At 41.8% G+C, this 19,412-nt stretch overlaps 1 long non-coding RNA gene across 7 annotated transcripts; it reads right to left on the bottom strand.

Annotated features, from left to right (window-relative positions):
- Positions 1-429: 429 nt before the first annotated feature.
- On the bottom strand, positions 430-15,346 carry LOC127593100 (uncharacterized). Of its 7 annotated transcripts, XR_007960313.1 has the most exons (7): positions 14,988-15,332; positions 3,144-3,754; positions 2,866-3,058; positions 2,098-2,173; positions 1,544-1,621; positions 991-1,068; positions 430-514 (listed from the first exon to the last, which is right to left on the bottom strand). It is a non-coding gene; the product is annotated as an uncharacterized LOC127593100 (long non-coding RNA). The 7 variants fall into 7 exon arrangements; XR_007960312.1 differs by lacking the exon at positions 991-1,068 and having other exon boundaries at positions 441-855; positions 1,409-1,621; positions 14,988-15,346; XR_007960309.1 differs by lacking the exon at positions 991-1,068 and having other exon boundaries at positions 441-990; positions 14,988-15,327.
- Positions 15,347-19,412: the final 4,066 nt, after the last annotated feature.

Genomic DNA, 19,412 nt, shown 5'->3' with positions numbered 1-19,412 from the left:
TGATAAATTACATTTAAGTAAGGATGCCCACACCTGCTCTGCAACTCTTGCCAACTCCAGAGTAAAGAGAATCCAACCCCTCAGAGGTGTTGTTAAAATAAAACACATTGTCGGAACATTCCTGTAAACACTGTCAGTGACTTATGGGGACCACAGTATAACATTTCACTTTTTTTTTCCTCGCACGCAGATCTGAAACGTGTGGTGTGTGGGGACACCGTGAGGGTCCACAAGAGACATAATTCCAGAACATAATGATCTGTCTGTGTCAAATTAAATCGACCTAAAATAGTCCGCTCGCATTAACCTTTCCAATGCATTATGTGAAATTGCCTGTTGTGCATACATATAGTACTTTATCATGAAAATTACTGTCCATCATCACAAATGCACAGATATAGAGATACCAAATATCATGGAACAGTGATGGATATGACTGGTGTATGTTGCTTGGACCAACAGTATCGCAACAGTTTTCTCTTAAAGTAGTCTCATTGGGTCTTGTCTTGGTCATCTGGAATATAATTTGGAAAACAAAATTGGAGAACATGATACAAGAAACCGATACTTAGCCTCAAATAAACCGTCTAAAATATAGATGCACAAATCTGACTGAACAACGTCATCTTTTAAAACTGTGTTTTCTAGATGTTAAACTCAAAAACATTGTGGGGACATTCTTGTTAACACTTAGTCAGTTCTTTGCCCCTTCGACACCGTTTTTCTCCCCTCACACACACTTGGTAAACGTGTGCTGTGGGGACACCGTGAGGGTCCAGAAAAGAGACATAACTCCAGAACATAATGATCTCTGTGTCAAATTAAATCGACCTAAAATAGTCCGCTCGCATTAACCTTTCCAATGCATTATGTGAAATTGCCTGTTGTGCATACATATAGTACTTTATCATGAAAATTACTGTCCATCATCACAAATGCACAGATATAGAGATACCAAATATCATGAAACAGTGATGGATATGATTATACCTGGTGTATGTTGCCTGGACCAGCAGTATCGCAACAGTTTTCTTGTAAAGTAGTCTCATTAGGTATTGTCTTGGTCACCTGAAATACAATTAGGAAAACAAAATTGGACAATATGATAGAACAAACCGAACTGAGCCTCAAGTAAACCGTCTAAAATTTAGATGCACAAATCTGAGAGAACAACGTCATCTTTTAGAACTGTGTTTTCTACATGTTAAACTCAAAAACATTGTGGGGACATTCTTGTTAACACTTTGTCAGTTCTTTGCCCCTTGGACACTGTTTTTCTCCCCTCACACACACTTGGTAAACGTGTGCTGTGGGGACACCGTGAGGGTCCAGAAAAGAGACATACCTCCAGAACATAATGATCTCTGTGTCAAATTAAATCGACCGAAAATAGTCCGCTCGCATTAACCTTTCCAATGCATTATGTGAAATTGCCTGTTGTGCATACATATAGTACTTTATCATGAAAATTACTGTCCATCATCACAAATGCACAGATAGAGAGATACCAAATATCATGAAACAGTGATGGATATGACTATACCTGGTGTATGTTGCTTGGACCAGCAGTATTGCAACAGTTTTCTCTTAAAGTAGTCTCATTGGGTCTTGTCTTGGTCATCTGGAATATAATTTGGAAAACAAAATTGGAGAACATGATAGAAGAAACCGATACTTAGCCTCAAGTAAACCGTCTAAAATATAGATGCACAAATCTGACTGAACAACGTCATCTTTTAAAACAATGATTTCTACATGTTAAACTCAAAAACATTGTGGGGACATTCTTGTTAACACTTTGTCAGTTCTTTGCCCCTTGGACACCTTTTTTCTCCCCTCACACACACTTGGTAAACGTGTGCTGTGGGGACACCGTGAGGGTCCAGAAAAGAGACATAACTCCAGAACATAATGATCTCTGTGTCAAATTAAATCGACCTAAAATAGTCCGCTCGCATTAACCTTTCCAATGCATTATGTGAAATTGCCTGTTGTGCATACATACAGTACTTTATCATGAAAATTACTGTCCATCATCCCAAATGCACAGATATAGAGATACCAAATATCATGAAACAGTGATGGATATGACTTTACCTGGTGTATGTTGCATCTGACTCCGAGGCAGTAAAGAGGGTTGAGGAGCCACATCTGTGACTGTCACGCTGGTCATCTAGAAAGACAGTCAACAATGATAGAGATTCAGAATATTATTGATGAATAGGCCAATAGCCCATCTCATCAAGTTATGCAGGATTGTTATTTGCAACTCTGAAGAACTTGGATCAGATCTACAATTTGCAAGGCAGGTGGAAAGCCTCTGGTAAATTTGGTCATCCATAAAGACATAACTATTTTTTTTGAGAGATAAATCATTGATCGTGTAGCACTTAACTTTCTAAAGTATTTTAGAAATTGAATTAGCACTTGCTTTGAGTTTAGGTTTCAGAAAATAATTATTTGAAATGTGTACCAACCTATTCCATACACCTGCCATAAATGATCATTTTGATCCATGCATCCATCCATTTTCTAATTCGTCTATCCTCACAAGGGTTGGTAGCATGCAGGAGCCTATCCCAGCTGTCTTTGGACAGGGTGTACCCCGCCTCGGTACACCCTGAACTGGTTGCCAGCCAATCGCAGGGCACAGATAGACAACACCCATTTACGCTCACACTCACACCGAGGGACAATTTAGAGTATTCCATTCACCTGCTAAGCATGTGTTTTGGAATGTGGGTGGAAACGGGAAAATTTGATTCACAATACTTCGAGTAAGATTCTACTATTCTGATTCTTTCAAAAGTTACTTCCATCCTTATTACACAGAGCTATTCTTTATAATTTGCAATGTATACATACTTGTGTTCTCCATGGGCAGTCTTCGCCACCATAATTATCGGTCATTTCTTCTCCCTCTTGAATGTCATTGAAAGCAAACAAACATCGGTGTGGCACACCATCCACATCAATCCTTTTCATCTGGCAATTTGGCCTCCTGTGTTCATCATTCACTGGTCGCCCAAATGACTCATCTTCTTATGAAGCATCATTGCTTAACCAATATGTGAAAAAGAACAACATGAGATCATTATCACAATATTGTCTGTAGTGGTGCAGAAAAGGTCGATAAGTCTTACCACCATGTTTTCCCTCTCCACTTGAATGTAAACATAAACGCAGTACATGATTGGTGGTAAACTCATCTTCTGCTCTAGTATTCTGCATCATTTATCATATATCCCCGATATTCAGCAACAAATTGTCCTCTGCCGATTGTACTCTTTGCAAATAGTTCACATCCTGTAGCAGACAGCAACAATAGTTTTTAGGGGAAAAAACAGGCTTTGCAATCTCGTCTTCCATTATTGAGTGGTCCATGGTAATTTAGAAAACATATCTTGTTGAATAAATTTGGTTTTATTTGTTCGGTTTCACATGGTGTTCTTCTACTGAAGTAAGACAAAACATGGAATTAATTATTTATATAACGGCTCGTTTACAAACTGAGTCGGAAACTGGAAAAATAAACTCAGGGTTCATATTTAGTGTTCATCTGATAATAACTGTATATGTTTTATCTACAGTATATGCCATATTATGTAATAATTCCGCAGCATATAACATCAGACAACGCCTTACCTTTGACTGCATTTATGTACCTCGCACACAATTTGCCTGTTTTGTTGGTCCTTAATGAAATGTGACGAATGGCGTCCTGAAGGGGGCTGACTCTTTGTGGGATTTCAAACTTGAGAGAGAAAAAGAGTTTGCATTGTATTCAGTCAGAATTGATTAATATATCGAACATATAAACGCAACATGAAAGACATGAAAAAAAAACGACAAAGAAAAAAATATCAATACATGTCTTTGTTCAGTACAGTTTATATGCTCAAAGGAAATAGCAACAAGTAGAAAATTTGTCTGGTTGTACAACTTGATCTTGATGAATTTAGGGAGTTAGCTTCAACTTGTTTGATTGGAAATTGTTGAACTGTGCATATTAATATTATACAATTAAGTTACTTTTATAGTGTTTTCACAACAGCTGTAGCTGTCATCTAAATAGCTTTTCAACCATTTATGTGCCAAACATCTGATACCAGGGGTGCCCAACATTTTTTGACTGAAGATCCAACTTTTGAAGTGACCAAACTCCCACTATTGACCTGATCGCGAGCATGCAAGCATACACACATTGATTGATTCTTCCACAATTTCCATTATTGCCATAGATGTTGCCCTTTTCTCTCTGAAACCGTATTGATATTTGCAGATTACATTATGCTTTGCAATACGTTTATAAAGTTTGTCTGCAAATAGTTGTTCTACAATTTTTACCGGAAAAATATTAGTCTGTAATTTGTAAATAAGTGCTTCTCTCCGCTCTTGTAAATCGGAATAACTTTTGCGGTTTCCAGTTTTGATGGGAAAACACTAGTTTTGAAAGACGGGTTAAATAAATGTGGGAGGTTGCACAATATATTTTTTAATACTTTTTATTAATGCCATATCAACATTAAAATAGTCGGTATACTTTTTTTTTTAGTGTTTGAAGGAATAATTCATTTTATGCTTTTGCTTATGTTAACCACGCTTTATTGCTCTTTATTCAGTGTGTAAGAATAACAGACATGTTCTCTCAGTTCTTCATCTCAGGGAGTAACGCACATAACGGCAGTTCTTTATCTCAGTGAAAAACACCAAGGGAGTGACATAACGGCCGTCTGTGCGGGCCACTGCTGCGCGGGCAGTGGCGGGAAAACACCAAGAAGACCAGAATACGTGGAAACACCAAGAAGACCAGAATACGTGGAAACACCAAGAAGACCGGACTCCAGAATGCGTGGACCAATCCGCGTTAGTCTAGGCTCATGAATAAACAATGATCTGTTGTAATATATTCTGTCTGTCCACCTGAGGGTGACGAGTCTGTCCAGTGGCGGTGCAGCTTGTCTAGACTGTTTGTTAGGGAACCTCAGGAACAGACGTCTGTATTAGATGACCTGTTAGGGAAATAAATCTGCGTGACTCCAAGCTACTGAATCCTGGTCATCACTCTGCTGGTATGTGTTATTAGAATGGTAGTGTAGCATCGTTGGAATTGGCTTCCTCCTCCAGGTCTTGAACACGCTAGAGAAAATGGTCCGGTGGAATAAAAGGACCAGTTTCTACAAATGGTGACCCCGAGACGTGCTTGAAGGGGGGAGTGGAGACCAACGCGGACGACGGCGAAAGGTCCGATCCGGTAAACTTGATCGCGGTAGACATACCAGTGTCTTTTTTCCACGACCATTCAACCTTCACCCCACGGCCGGCCACATAGAATAAGGTAAGACGACTTTACTCTATTTTAATAAAAAGAGTCTCAAAGTACGTCTTAATTGGAAATTGCCCAAATTTTAGCTACAACACGGGGAAAAGTGCGAATGGTAAAATCTATATTGATGGTGGAAAATTGAAGGGACACGTACAAATTAAGGACACATACAAATTATTAAAATATCGTGACTGTGGTATTGAAATAATTGGAAAAATAAAAAACAAGCTGCTCGAAACCGCACTGTGGAAAGTAAGAGAAGTGAATTGAGATAATGGTCGGCGCGCTGGGTTCTACCCTTTAAAAGCCGAAAGGTGCGTAGGCGCGACCGCCCGTAGTTATTGGGCCAGTTTCTAAAAATGAAACGTTGGAATAGGCGTTGACGACTTCGGGCATCGTCTAAAGTATCCCGGTTGGAGTCCGTGAGGAAGGGATCCTCTAAATGCTAGTCAATTTAGAATAATATAGGCCAATACCACGTCACCTATTCGGAAAAATTACAAAATTAATTAGGTCATAAAACTGTGTGAGTTGAAAATGAGAAAGTACGCGAAACTGCGAGAGCGCGCCGAACCTGTTAAACAGGCGGCTGTCGCCAATTGGACTGAGATGAACAGAATTTTCACCCAGACCAAAGAAGGTGTTAAGGAATTATTTCGCTAGAAGTAGTAGTAGAACATTGTTGATGAATTTCATCTTGCTATGAGAACTATTGACACTAGTCTCTGTCCTGAACATTTGCTTGTACTTAAAACAAAGAGTGTAGGGTGAAGTTGGGGCCCTAAGTGTATGCAGAAAAGTGGTGAAGATTGCACGACTGTCTCTGTCCTATGTGTTGTGTTGTTATTTTTGTTATTTTTTGACTTCAAAATGGCGCCGCGAGAGTGGCTGCCTTTCCAGCAGCTCCTATTTTTTTGTTGTTCTACTTCTTCCTTTCATAACTTTGCTGCTGTGAATCTGGAATTTCTCCATTGTGAGACTAATGGAGGTTTTCTTCTTCTTCTTAATTCCCCTTGGTTGATTAACAGCCACCTGGCTATCTTCTTTCCGCCTCCCACATCGTAAAAGTCCCTGAAGGCTGTCACGTGCCTCTGAGGAGTAAACCTAGTCTCAAGGTTTGTGAACCAGCAGATATGGTCTGCACTTTGTCAAAATGCCAACATTGAACTTTGCTTGACTTTCTTTGTTTCAGATTTTTACATAAGGGGAAGGACTGCCCGCCCCTAATTAACATAATTAACATACTATGCCTATATGTACGTGTGACTAAAGTTGCTCGGGGCTTCCTGATGAAATCTGAGACTCACAGGAGCCCGAATCGATTCGTGTTGCGTTGTGATAAACTGAAGAAAAGACTACGTGGTGTTGGGTCTTCTTCCACCTTATAGAGAGATAAAAGAATCTGTAACCAAGGAAGGGCCAAGAGCAAATTGACAGCTCCCATTCCTCAACAAATGGCGTCACGAACAGGATCTCTCTGGAAAAAGACCGACACCGGTTTCAGGAACTTCAGACTCAGGCAGTAACCAAGGAGCGCTCCACTATAACCAGGTAAGACACACCTGTTCCTGTTATTACGGGCAAAGTGTCAAGATTCGGCTTATGTCCAATAAGGACCGATCAAATCAAACTGCTCTGATCCTGAATGTGTTGAACCAAGTATAGTGATTGGGTCTTGTAGGTGGCAAATAACAAATTGATAATGAGTTGTATGAAATATGTGACAATGGAAAAATGAAGTACTGTACAGGAAAAAGGAATTAAAGTATAGGTGTGAGGTATATTCAAAACAATATACCGTCCAAACTTTGCCACTGAGTAGTAGATAACTGAATTGGCACAGTTATTGAGTCACCAAGTAGGCGGTTTAAATTAGGTAGAACCGCTGAGTTGTAGGTATGGCTAGTAGCTGACGAGCAAAGACCATACTGAGTTCGTAGGCAATTAAAAAATGAGTGGTTAATTGCTGAGGCAGGTCCAGGTAATTTTTATTATTCTGGATGCTGTTAAATTGTAGGACTGACGACTGGAGATCGCGGTCTGAGTAAACAGCTGTATATTTAGGGCAAGTTAGGGACAGCTCCATTGTTACGATTGGAGAATTACGTGACGTCACACGGTCCATAAGAGAGTATATTGGACGGTGAGTATGATTAAAAACATGGTGAACTGTAAGATGGACGGAACGCCTGAAGGCAAGAAAACAGTTGAAATACCGTCTGGTGGTAAGTAGGAAAGAAAGGAAGACGAATGCATTGCGCAGAGAGAGAAAAGGGCGAATGCACTGCGCAGAGGGGTAAGTAAAGCGAGAAAACAAGGTCTTAAGAATAAATTGTAAGAATAAGACAATAGTTTGAAATATAAAAAGAAAAAACTAAGTGTATTCAATTTGAGCTATAATAACAATATAATAATAATAATACATTTTATTTGTGGGGGTCTTTCTATGAACTCAAGGACACCTTACAACAAGCAGTTAAAATCACGAATACAATGTTAAGATCAACATCAAATAAAATAAGAAAAAAAATACAACAACAGAAAGAATAATGGCTTTATGGTCCGAGTGAATAGGCTTGTCCAAACAGATGTGTTTTGGGGCGGAATTTAAAATGTGTTAATGAGTCTGTATTACGAAGGTCAGCGGGGAGTGTGTTCCAGAGCTGGGGAGGAGATCGACTGAAGGCTCTGTTTCCCATGGTGACGAGACGAGCAGGGGGGGCAGAGAGAAGGAGAGAGGAGTAGGAACGAAAAGAGCGGACAAGTGTAGGAATGTGGATGAGGTCCGATAGGTATGGAGGGGCTAGTTTATGGATGGCTTTGAATGTGAGGAGTGAGAAAAGAGCGGAGCCGGTGGATGTTTCTAAGATGATAATATGATGTGGTTGATATGCGAGGGGAAAAGAGAGGGTCAAGTTGACAAGTAGAGGTTCTTCTATATATTGCATTTCATGGGTAGTTTGACCACTGCCTTCGACATAGGAAAAAGAAAAAAATATATAACCAAAGTAACTCCGACAAAGTTACGATAAACAAGGCAGCGAGGATGCCTCCTTCACCGCATGAGGTGACGAGCGCTAAAATTATGACCTCACTACAAGCGCCGAGTGGTCACTTGTACATAGACAAGGCAGAAGAAATTGGAGCGGATGGTCAATCTGCAGGCAGAGAGACCTGAGCTCACCACACACACGAAAATGTGTCTATATTCACCACAATCGCAGACACTGTTGTGAGGGTTAAAGATATTGAGTGAATTAAAAAAAAAAAAAATTATAAACGTCTTAACAGAGGGGCACTTTAATCATTGTGTAGGCTCCACAGGCAGGTTTGTAAGCACAAACCTACAGGAAGGGGGATAACACATACTAGCCATTTTACTGGCACCCACCTGAATCCCTTGTGTGCCAAGCTTCCCCCTGATCTGCCCAGGCTGGTTCATAAACAATTGGTAAAAGTAGAAAAATGTAGGCAAATTAAACAGGATAATGAAAGCATGAGTGTTTGGGATGCGACCACTTTTGTAACTAAGGAGACTGAATTGACGAGGCAAATATTGCTGGATATGCCTAAAATTGACTATGACATACAGTTGTGGGCAATAGACTGGCTTAAGAGTACCGGTAAGTATTTACCCAAAGAGATTATGGACCTATTAGAGGGAATAGCCTCTTGCAAATTGACTAGGTTGAATGAAAGAAAATCAAACGCGCTGAGTTCCATTTATCCAACAACATTGGGTCCTTCACAACAATTGGCGTTTGAATTGCTATCTGAGGTACACCCAATGACGTATTTGGTTAATTGTATGGATGCTTGGGTGACTGTCACAGGACAGGACCCCAATAGTCATCCATTGAATCAAGCTTTGTTCAGGCAAGCAGTGCTGGGGGGTTGTCCGTCTGATGTGCAGAAAATGATGACTAACTCTCCCACTCTCTCCCCACTTCAGATGACGTGAATTGGCGAACTCATTTCCTATATTATGTGCAAAATCTCGAATGAGAGCCGAGGAAGAGACTGAGAAAACATCCAAGCTACAGAACAACTTTTTGAATTCACAAATACAAGAGGCTAAGAGAGCCTCCAGTAATGCATGCAAAAAAGAGAAACTTGGGAGATCTAATCAAATGTCAATCAGTGTCTCTCAACAGGCTCCACCACGGCTGATCACACCCACACCGCAGCTCCAAGCCACACCTCAACATTACGGCCTGCCCACAAGGCGCTCCACAGGGATGCTGCCTGTCTCCCCTTCTGTATTCCCTGATGACACATGATTGCGTGGCCTCATTTACTGATTGTCACTTCTTTAAATTTGCCGACGACATCACCGTTGCTGGGTTCATTGTGGCCAGTGAGCGCGACTACCGCCGCCAGGTCGACGAACTGGTGATGTGGTGCACCGAGAACAATCTCGAGCTCAATGTCTCGAAGACGAAGGAAGTAATCGTCGACTTCCGTCAGGACAATCCGAAGAAACCCTTGGCTCCTCTGGAGCCGATGGTTATCAACGGCACGGACGTCGAAATCGTTGAAACCTTCAAGTTCCTGGGGATTCACATCTCTAGTGACTTGACCTGGTCGGCGCATGTCGGCCACTGTGTAGCAAAAGCTCAGCAACGCATGTTCTTTCTGCGACGCTTGAGGAGCTTCGGGGTCGGCCAGCGCATTCTGACCAAATTCTACCGGGCGGTGATCGAGAGCGTTTTATCGCTCTCGATCACGGTCTGGTTTGGTCGTGCAACGGTCGACGACCGGCGCTTGCTCGAGCGAGTCGTTAAAACCGCTTCCAGAATTATCGGTCATGATGTAACGTCTTTGGACGAGATCTATGTTCAGCGCTCACTGCGGAGAGCTTATTCAATCACACAAGATGACTCTCATCCTGCTAACGAATTTTTTGAAGAACTTCCATCCGGTAGAAGATACAGATCGATACTTGGTAAAACTAGTCGCCATCGCGAAAGTTTTTTCCCTAATGCAGTCCGTCTTCTGAACAAAGATTTAAGCACAGAGTGTTTTAAGCATTTTAAGCATTGACTAGTCCAGTAATGTAATGTTTGATCCTAGCAATTTATGCATGCGTCCGCACCTGTTGAATTCTGTTATGTGTATACATATATAGCTAATAAATGATGATGATGATGATGATGATGAAAGAGACAGTAGAAGACGACTTGATCTTTAGTGATGGAAATGGATGTGAATAGTGGGGCCTCGGCTCACCTGGTTGAAGGGGGTGACCCAGACCTACTCCCACCCGAATTGAGGGCCAGATTGCTGGCGGTGGGATGGTCAGGCCCGCAAGAAGGATGCGACGGACGATGTGGTGATCATTACTCATGAAGTTGATTATTTTTGCTGTACTGTGCTCTATCTTGCAGGTACCATGGTAACAATTTTCTAAGTTCTTTCCCCAGGATAACTGTGGTAATGATCTCTTCACAGAGATCAGAAGGGGGAATGAAGGAATAATTCATTTTATGCTTTTGCTTATGTTAACCACGCTTTATTGCTCTTTATTCAGTGTGTAAGAATAACAGACATGTTCTCTCAGTTCTTCATCTCAGGGAGTAACGCACATAACGGCAGTTCTTTATCTCAGTGAAAAACACCAAGGGAGTGACATAACGGCCGTCTGTGCGGGCCACTGCTGCGCGGGCAGTGGCGGGAAAACACCAAGAAGACCAGAATACGTGGAAACACCAAGAAGACCAGAATACGTGGAAACACCAAGAAGACCGGACTCCAGAATGCGTGGACCAATCCGCGTTAGTCTAGGCTCATGAATAAACAATGATCTGTTGTAATATATTCTGTCTGTCCACCTGAGGGTGACGAGTCTGTCCAGTGGCGGTGCAGCTTGTCTAGACTGTTTGTTAGGGAACCTCAGGAACAGACGTCTGTATTAGATGACCTGTTAGGGAAATAAATCTGCGTGACTCCAAGCTACTGAATCCTGGTCATCACTCTGCTGGTATGTGTTATTAGAATGGTAGTGTAGCATCGTTGGAATTGGCTTCCTCCTCCAGGTCTTGAACACGCTAGAGAAAATGGTCCGGTGGAATAAAAGGACCAGTTTCTACATGTTGAAACAATTTCCATACATTCATTTTCTAAACTGCTTATTCTTATAAGGGTTGCAGGCATGCTGGAGCCTGTCTTTAACAATATAAAATACTAAATTTACAGAACTAAGGAACATAGTGCAGGAATTGTTCTTTACATAGTTATTAATTTCGTATTCTTTGAATCTGGAATGTCACACAATTAGAAATATTATTGTTTCACAAACAGTGTGCGTGCCCTCCATGTATTAGATTATCACTGCTCATCTCACTTTACGAAATCGATACATTAGTTGAAGTGCTTAAACTTTTAATTGTTCATAAACTCCATCATTATAATTAATGGGCGTTTGAGTGTTTAGCATTTAGCTTTAGCCTAGCCGTAGCCGATCTCGGTAGCTCACGTTTTGTTTAGCTTGTCTCCATTACCTACGCTACTTGCTATACTCGACAAAAATCCACGCCGGTTTCACTAGTCGCGCAAGTGCGTAATGAATTTTGAAACTGCGGTTAAAAAGGAATAGTCACCGCTCGTTCGTCAACACATTTGAGTGTTTAGCATTTAGCTTTAGCCTAGCCGTAGCCGATCTCGGTAGCTCACGTTTTGTTTAGCTTGTCTCCATTACCTACGCTACTTGCTATACTCGACAAAAATCCACGCCGGTTTCACTAGTCGCGCTAGTGCGTAATGAATTTTGAAACTGCGGTTAAAAAAAAAGTTAAAAAGGAATAGTCACCGCTCGTTCGTCAACACACTCAGTTGTGCTAGCCGTTAGCCCGAGACTCGGCCATTAGCCCCGAGACTAGCCTAGCCCCGGCTCTCATTCAAGCCTGAGATGCGTGCACCCGAAAAAAAAATACCTCGAGCTTCAATGTTTATAATACATTTGTCATTTAGAAGGGGGGGGGGGGGGACTTCGCCTCATTGTAAATGTACAAACTATAATTACTGTATTTTCAGTCGCCAAATAAGTTAATAAACCATAGGGGGAAGCTCTAGCATACAATAGTATGCCAGAGCATACAATAGTAAGCGCTTACTATTGTATGCCAGAGCTTAGTTATTGTTAATACAGTGTTGCCACGATGCTTGTTAATTCATAGAGAATAGTGACAATATTCTTATTTTAGCATGTACATTTGTAACATTAAACAAATAAATAACTTAGTGATGGGTCCAGCGACACCGATGCATTGACACATGCGCCGGGCTCACAGAGCAAACCACGTGTCGATGCATGTGCTGCTTCATTACGTCACGTGATTGACACGTGAACTGCATTGACACAGTCCAGGCTTCTAATTGACACACCGGCTGCGTTGACACAGTCCAGGCTGCTAATTGACACATCGACTGTGTTGACACAGTCCAGGCTGCTAATTGACACATCGGCTGCGTTGACACAGTCCAGGCTGCTAATTGACACGTGAACTGCACTGGTGCAGTTTAGACCGCATCGGCTGCTTGGCACAGTACAGGCTGCGCCACTTAGTCCAGGGGGTGTCGACTCAGTGCAGAGGGCGTTGACGCAGCAAAAGCCCGCCGCACAGTGTTTATAAGTGGGTTTGGCGACACAATGCCACTTGCCGAAACAAGCCAGACCTCACTCACGCTCGCTTGTCGAAGTTCGTGTCAGTGCAGACTTCGTGTTCGTGCCTTGCCTTCCTTGCCGATTATGGAGCAGAGACGCAAATCATCCGCCGCGTGGGACCATTTTGATGTCCTGGAGAATAAGGTATTATTTATTTATTTATTTATTCAAATCGCCTTCTGTCGCCGAGAGCCTCTCGGCGAGAGGCACTCGCCGAGTGCCTCTCAGATTATTGACATGTGTTGTACCATTCTAATCCGAATACATTTCAAGGTAACTCTTAGTTACTTCTTATTCACATTTCATTACAGGTGAAATGTCGAATTTGCCAAGTCGAATTGTCATACACCAACAGAAGCACCTCCACCATGCTGAGGCATTATCGGGCCAAGCATGAGAATGAAGTTCGCGATACACCCAGTATTACGCCAGGTATACAAACGTTCACTCATCTTTTCACGGTTGCTATGTTGATGATTTAATTGACAATCAACCAACACACTTCTTTCCCAAATCTCTCCCACCTCGCAAAGGAGTTCCTTTGTACGCCAGCCTCATCCGTCACTTGTGAGCGTGTGTTCTCCACAGCAGGAGAAATCGCTTGTAAAAGACGCAACAGGCTGAAGTTTAAAACATTGGAGCATCTTATTTTTCTCAATAAAAATTTGTGAAATAAAAGCCCACAAGCATCCTCATTCAAATGATCTTCACATTATTTGAACACATTGAATGTTGCAAAATGAATGCATGGATGTGAATGATATTGTATACACTTCATCATCAAATCGATGAATGACCTTATGAAAATGTTTTGGAACAGTTGTAGATGCAAAACCGTGCTGGCAGCTACATAATAGATAATAAAAGAAAAATATCCCAAACCATAGGGATCCTCCCAAAAACTAAGGATGTGCTGAATAAGAGATCCTTGTACACCTTATACTTTTATTACTTCCATATTTGACCTATTGTGTGGGAATATGGGGAAATGCCAGTAAAACACTGTTTTAAAACTACAATACAAAGCAATCGGAACAATCACTGGCTCCAAATGGACGGAACCCACAAATCCACTGTTTATCAAATTAAACAATGAAATCTCATGACGTGATTGACTTCAAAATCGCCCAATTAATGTACAAAGCACACAATTATACCTTTGCCAAAAGATCCAGAAGCTTTTTAAAATTCGAGAAAGTTGTCATAATTTAGGGGGTACTAATCTATACAAAAAAATCCAAAACACGAACGAACATCACACAAAGGAGTGTATCTGTAATAGGTGTAAATCTGTGGAATGATTCTGAAACGGACCAGTAAAATGAGGAACCCTCTTACTGAGATTAAAAATGAATTCGAGAGTAGTACAAGACAACTACACAAATCAGAATTAAGCTGATAAATTCGATACACTCATGAAATATAGCAATACATCAGAAATACATTGATGAGATTATTTAATATATTAATGAAATGTAGCATCCATTATGAATATGAGAAAATCGACAGATACATGTGCTCTAAAGAGTATGTACTGTATATACAAACCTAATGTTGTAAAAATGTATTAGTACAGCATACATAAGGGTAAAAGCATTTGTTGATATTTAGACTTTCTTTCCTATTTAGAAAAATGATCAATTCATATATAAGAAGGGGTAGGACTCGGGGTAGGTTTTTTGCTTCTTTCTACTCCTTTGAACACATATTTGTGATGATGACTATTTTCTTTTCCTTTTTTGATATCTTACCTTCACCTTTTGCCAATTGATTACCGAATTTTATATTTTATATGTTCAATATACAAAACAATTTATCAGTCAGTTCAGTCTGTTAAGTGGGTTGGCTGCAGGGATCTTGAAGGTCCAGCAGGTGGCAGTGGTCAGTGACACAGTATCAGCACAGTATCAACACAGTGTGTCAGTGTGTCGACACGCCTCATGAGGCCTCATGGACCCATCACTAAAATAACTTGTTAATTCATAGAAACTTGCTTACCTTGCATTTTACTTTTGCTTCTTTTGCTGCCATCTTCTAGCTTTGCAGGCTTCTTCTGATGATCACTAATTGAATGATGACCCCCTCCCACTTGTAAAAATCCTTCCATGAGGGGGCAAATGGGCGGGGCATATGCAAAGTGTGTGTGTGGAGGAGTGAGTGCAATAGCACCGAATAACCATGTGGGGGGCTGCTGAGCATCATGTACACACACAATCAGTAAAAATGGTGACTTGTGGGTTTTTGCTAAAAACTTCACAGGCACATTCAGGGCAGCCCTCTGATGCTTTTTATACGTTATTCTTATGGGGACATGCTTTTTTGTCCCCCATAAGAAAAATGGTCCCCAAGATGTGACTGTGTTTCCAATTTTATGTCCCCTCAAAACATGGAAACGAGTGCACACACACTCACACACTCACACACACACACACACACACACACACACAAATGGATGTGCACATGCACACACAAACGTATGAGTACTCTTTATTTTTATTCCAATAGTGCATAAGTATGAGCATAAACCTATTTGACACTTCATATAGTCAGTGTAGAAAGAAAGTCAAGTCAAGTCAACAGTATTTATAGAGCACTTTCAAACAGCCATCGCTGCATACAAAGTGCTGTACATGGAGCGATTTAACATATACAATAAACAGTAAGACGAATCAGTAATAAGTAATAAGTAATAAGGCGGTAGAAAGCACCAAGCAGTAAAATCAAGAGCAAATCTAAGTCATGCTGAGTCAAACGCCAAAGAATACAAGTGAGTTTTGAGGAGGGCTTTAAAGATGGGCAGCGAGGAGGCTTGCCGAATGTTCAGTGGGAGGTCATTCCAGAGAGATGGACCAGCAACAGAAAAGGCTCGATCCCCTCTGAGCCTCAGTTTAGTTCTTGGTACGTCTAGCAAAGACTGGTCCACAGACCTGAGGCGCCGGGCAGGGGTCTAGGGGCGTATGAGCTCAGAGAGGTAAGGTGGCGCGAGATTATTCAGAGATTTGAAAACAAAGAGGAGGATCTTAAAAATAATTCTAAAATGAATGGGGAGCCAGTGAAGGGATGCCAAAGTAGGAGTTATATGCTCCCTCTTACGAGTACCAGTCAAGAGGCGAGCAGCGGCATTCTGTACCAGCTGAAGGCGCTTGATGGAGGACTGGCTGACTCCAAAGTACAGGGCGTTGCAGTAATCGAGCCGGGATGTGACAAAGGCATGAATTACTGTCTCAAAGTGTTCATGTGAGAGGAAAGGTTTTATTTTGGCCAGCTGTCTAAGGTGAAAGAAGCTGGATTTAACAACGGCACCAATTTGCCGATCGAAAGAAAGAAAGAAAGAAAGAAAGAAAGAAAGAAAGAAAGAAAGAAAGAAAGAAAGAAAGAAAGAAAGAAAGAAAGAAAGAAAGAAAGAAAGAAAGGGAAAGAAATTGTGAAACTTACGATCAGCATTCACTTTCACTTACATCAATTTCTTGGATAATGTCTTTCAGTGGCAGATGCTGGTCTGTTCTGGAGGGCAAGCTCAATTTCGGCCTACATCATAAAATGTGTCTGTTTATTTATACGTGAATTCAACTCTCCGTTCCTTTTCAAAAAAAACGACAAGGTTGCCTTCACCATAAGATGGGTGATTGGCTCATTTCGCTGTCAATCAAAAAGAGACAGCTCATCCAATCGTCATGCAGAAAAACTGAGGTTCCTGGCCAGCCGATAAACGCCCATAGACTCCCAGAGACGCTGAGCGTCCAATGTGGGGGACAAAACCAGCATTTATCCAATGACTCCTCTCGTTTCAATGCATTGGGGCAACCTACACATGGGGTGGCCAGCCAGTCCAGAGACCAATACTGCAAAGAGCCACATCGCACGCACAGACACAGAGATGAGCGAGAGCCGGAACTTCCCTGAACACGAACAAAATCGAAACACACAGGCATACCCCACCCCCTCCCGCCGCCCAATGTCCTTCTCCCAACGCTCGCGCTTGACTTGGGACCAGTCCGTTGGCTACGGGTCGATCGCAATTGACGTATTGGGCACCCGTAACTTTAAAGCTGATGAGCTTAGCGTTTAGCACCGTCGTTTGCGCACGAGCAGTGACACAGTTGTAATTTGATTGGTTGCCCTGTTTGTCAATCATTAGCTCCAAGCACCGTTGTTTGCGATTGAGCGCTGATTCAGTTGACATCCGATTGCTTGCCCTGTATGTCAATCAAGTAACGGGTTGATGATAGGCTGACGTCGTTAGTTCTGTGTATTTGTCGCCGTTGTTTGAATGGCAGCACCAACGACGAGATGTTTTCGACACTTGTCATGTAAAAGCCCAAGAGCTGCCTTGAACCAGCCAAAGAGCCGCGGGTTGGCCAGCATTGATTTAGAGTGTTCAATCACCCCGCCATGCATGTTTTTGGAATAAGGGAGGAAACCGGAGTACCCAGAGAAAACCCACACAGGCAGGCCGGAGCTGGAATTGAACGCGCTGTGAGGTCTAAGTGCTGAGGTCATATTTTAACAAAGTCCTCCTTGAGGTTTTATCCAATCGTTTTCAAACTTTGGGTGTTTCATCGAAACATCACACCCTCAAATACACGAAAATGTTTCATTTGATACAGCGCATTGCCAAGGCAACAGTGTCAGACAAAATAAAAAGATTTTGAGATTTTCATCTTAAACATCTTCGGATGAAACAGGCAAACTTTGACGACGATCTGATAAATTATCTCGGAGGACCTTGTTCAGATATGACCTCGATGAAAGACCCCATTATTTACGGATTTCATTCCAAACAGGACACCATCATAACGATGAACCGCATAATGTATTTTCAACTACATATTTACAATTTCTACATGTGTCAAACCGTTGCCGTTCTTATACTTTGGCCGTAGGTGCACGTGGGAGGAAATGACCACCTCCACATGCGCGTCTTCAAAAGTCTGCCACACGCCGAGTCAAGAGGTGAAGCTGGCTGACGTCCGAGAGGACAAGACACATGCCGATGCCATTGAGTTCTTCTGAATGACAAAGGCTGACAGAAGCATCCCCATTTGTCTGTACAGTAACTAGTACATTGCAATTAAATACAAAATAATCCGCGCTGTACTCGAGTTAATGACCTTTTCTATTAGAGTTCATTTGTTTAAAAAAAAATCAAGATTCTGGTATGTGATTTCACGCATCCAATATACCATACATGGGCAATGCATGGGACACAGAGTGGCCCCTGAATTTTTGAATACACTTCCGCTGGCCATTTCAGTTTCAAGTTGTAATAACACTGTCCACTACTTGATAGCAAACATTAATTTACAGCACTTGAGAGCAAACATTATTTTAAAGCACTCATGTCCTGTAATTGTCATGAAAGAGAACTCGCATCAAGAAAAAGACTTTGGTTTACCACGATGAAATTCCACGTCGCTATTGTCTAATCGTCAGAAGGAATGTCAAGCAAAGCTAACTGGTGAGTGAGTCTGCCTACATTTGAGGAATCTGAATGACACTACGAGAGATAAATCTACGAGAGTTAATTTTGGTGGAAATATATGCTGACGATGAGTTTTTGATCATATTGTTGGTTTATTGTTCAGCAAGTTTATGCCATCTTTGAATGGTACTGTATCAGGCACACTTTCAAAGAATGGAGCATTTTAAAACTTTTTTCATAGAGAGTGCGCACCACATTATAAGCCGCATAGAATAGGAGCTACAATACTGGCTGAGATTAGGTTATGCATCCGCTAGATGGAGCTATGCTAAGGGGAATACCATAAATTACAGCATTATATATATATATAAAGCGCCTTCACAACCGCTGCATCTGGAACAAAGCCCTTTCCAGAACATTTCAAACACTATGTCCAAGAGAGCACAGGTGTCAAACTCACGGCCGGGGGGCTAGATCAAGCCAACCAAGCCAATTTTATGTGTTCCGTGAAAGCATGTGTGTGACACACTTTTGCAATGCAGCGTGAATAGCCCTATAGCCATTATCGTGAGCTGCTTTGAGCATTACTTATTCATCAATGATTGAAAACATCTCACGTGTTTAGAATCATCTAATCTGCTTATCCTCACAAGGGTTGTGGGCGTTCTGGAGCCTCTCCCAGCTGTCTTCCGGCAGTAAGTTGGGTACACCCTCAACTGGTTTCCAGCCAATCGCAGGGCACACGTAGACATATAACCACCATTGACCCTCACACTCACACCTAAGGACAATTTAGAGTGTTCCGTTAACCCTCAATCATGTTTTTGGAATGTGGGAGGAAACCGGAGTACCCGAAGAAAACCCACGCAGGCACGAGGAGAACATGCAAACCCCACACAGCAAGGCCAGAGACTGAATCAAACCCAGCACCGCGGGACAGTGAGGCCGGCGTGCTAACATCACATCGAAGAGTAATTCCACCTGACCAGAGTGTATCTCAT

The sequence above is a fragment of the Hippocampus zosterae genome, chromosome 20, assembly GCF_025434085.1.
Source record: "Hippocampus zosterae strain Florida chromosome 20, ASM2543408v3, whole genome shotgun sequence".
Classification (NCBI taxonomy): Eukaryota; Metazoa; Chordata; class Actinopteri; order Syngnathiformes; family Syngnathidae; genus Hippocampus; species Hippocampus zosterae.
The sequence above is the reverse complement of the archived record's forward strand: the minus strand, read 5'-3'. Positions and strand labels throughout refer to the sequence as shown.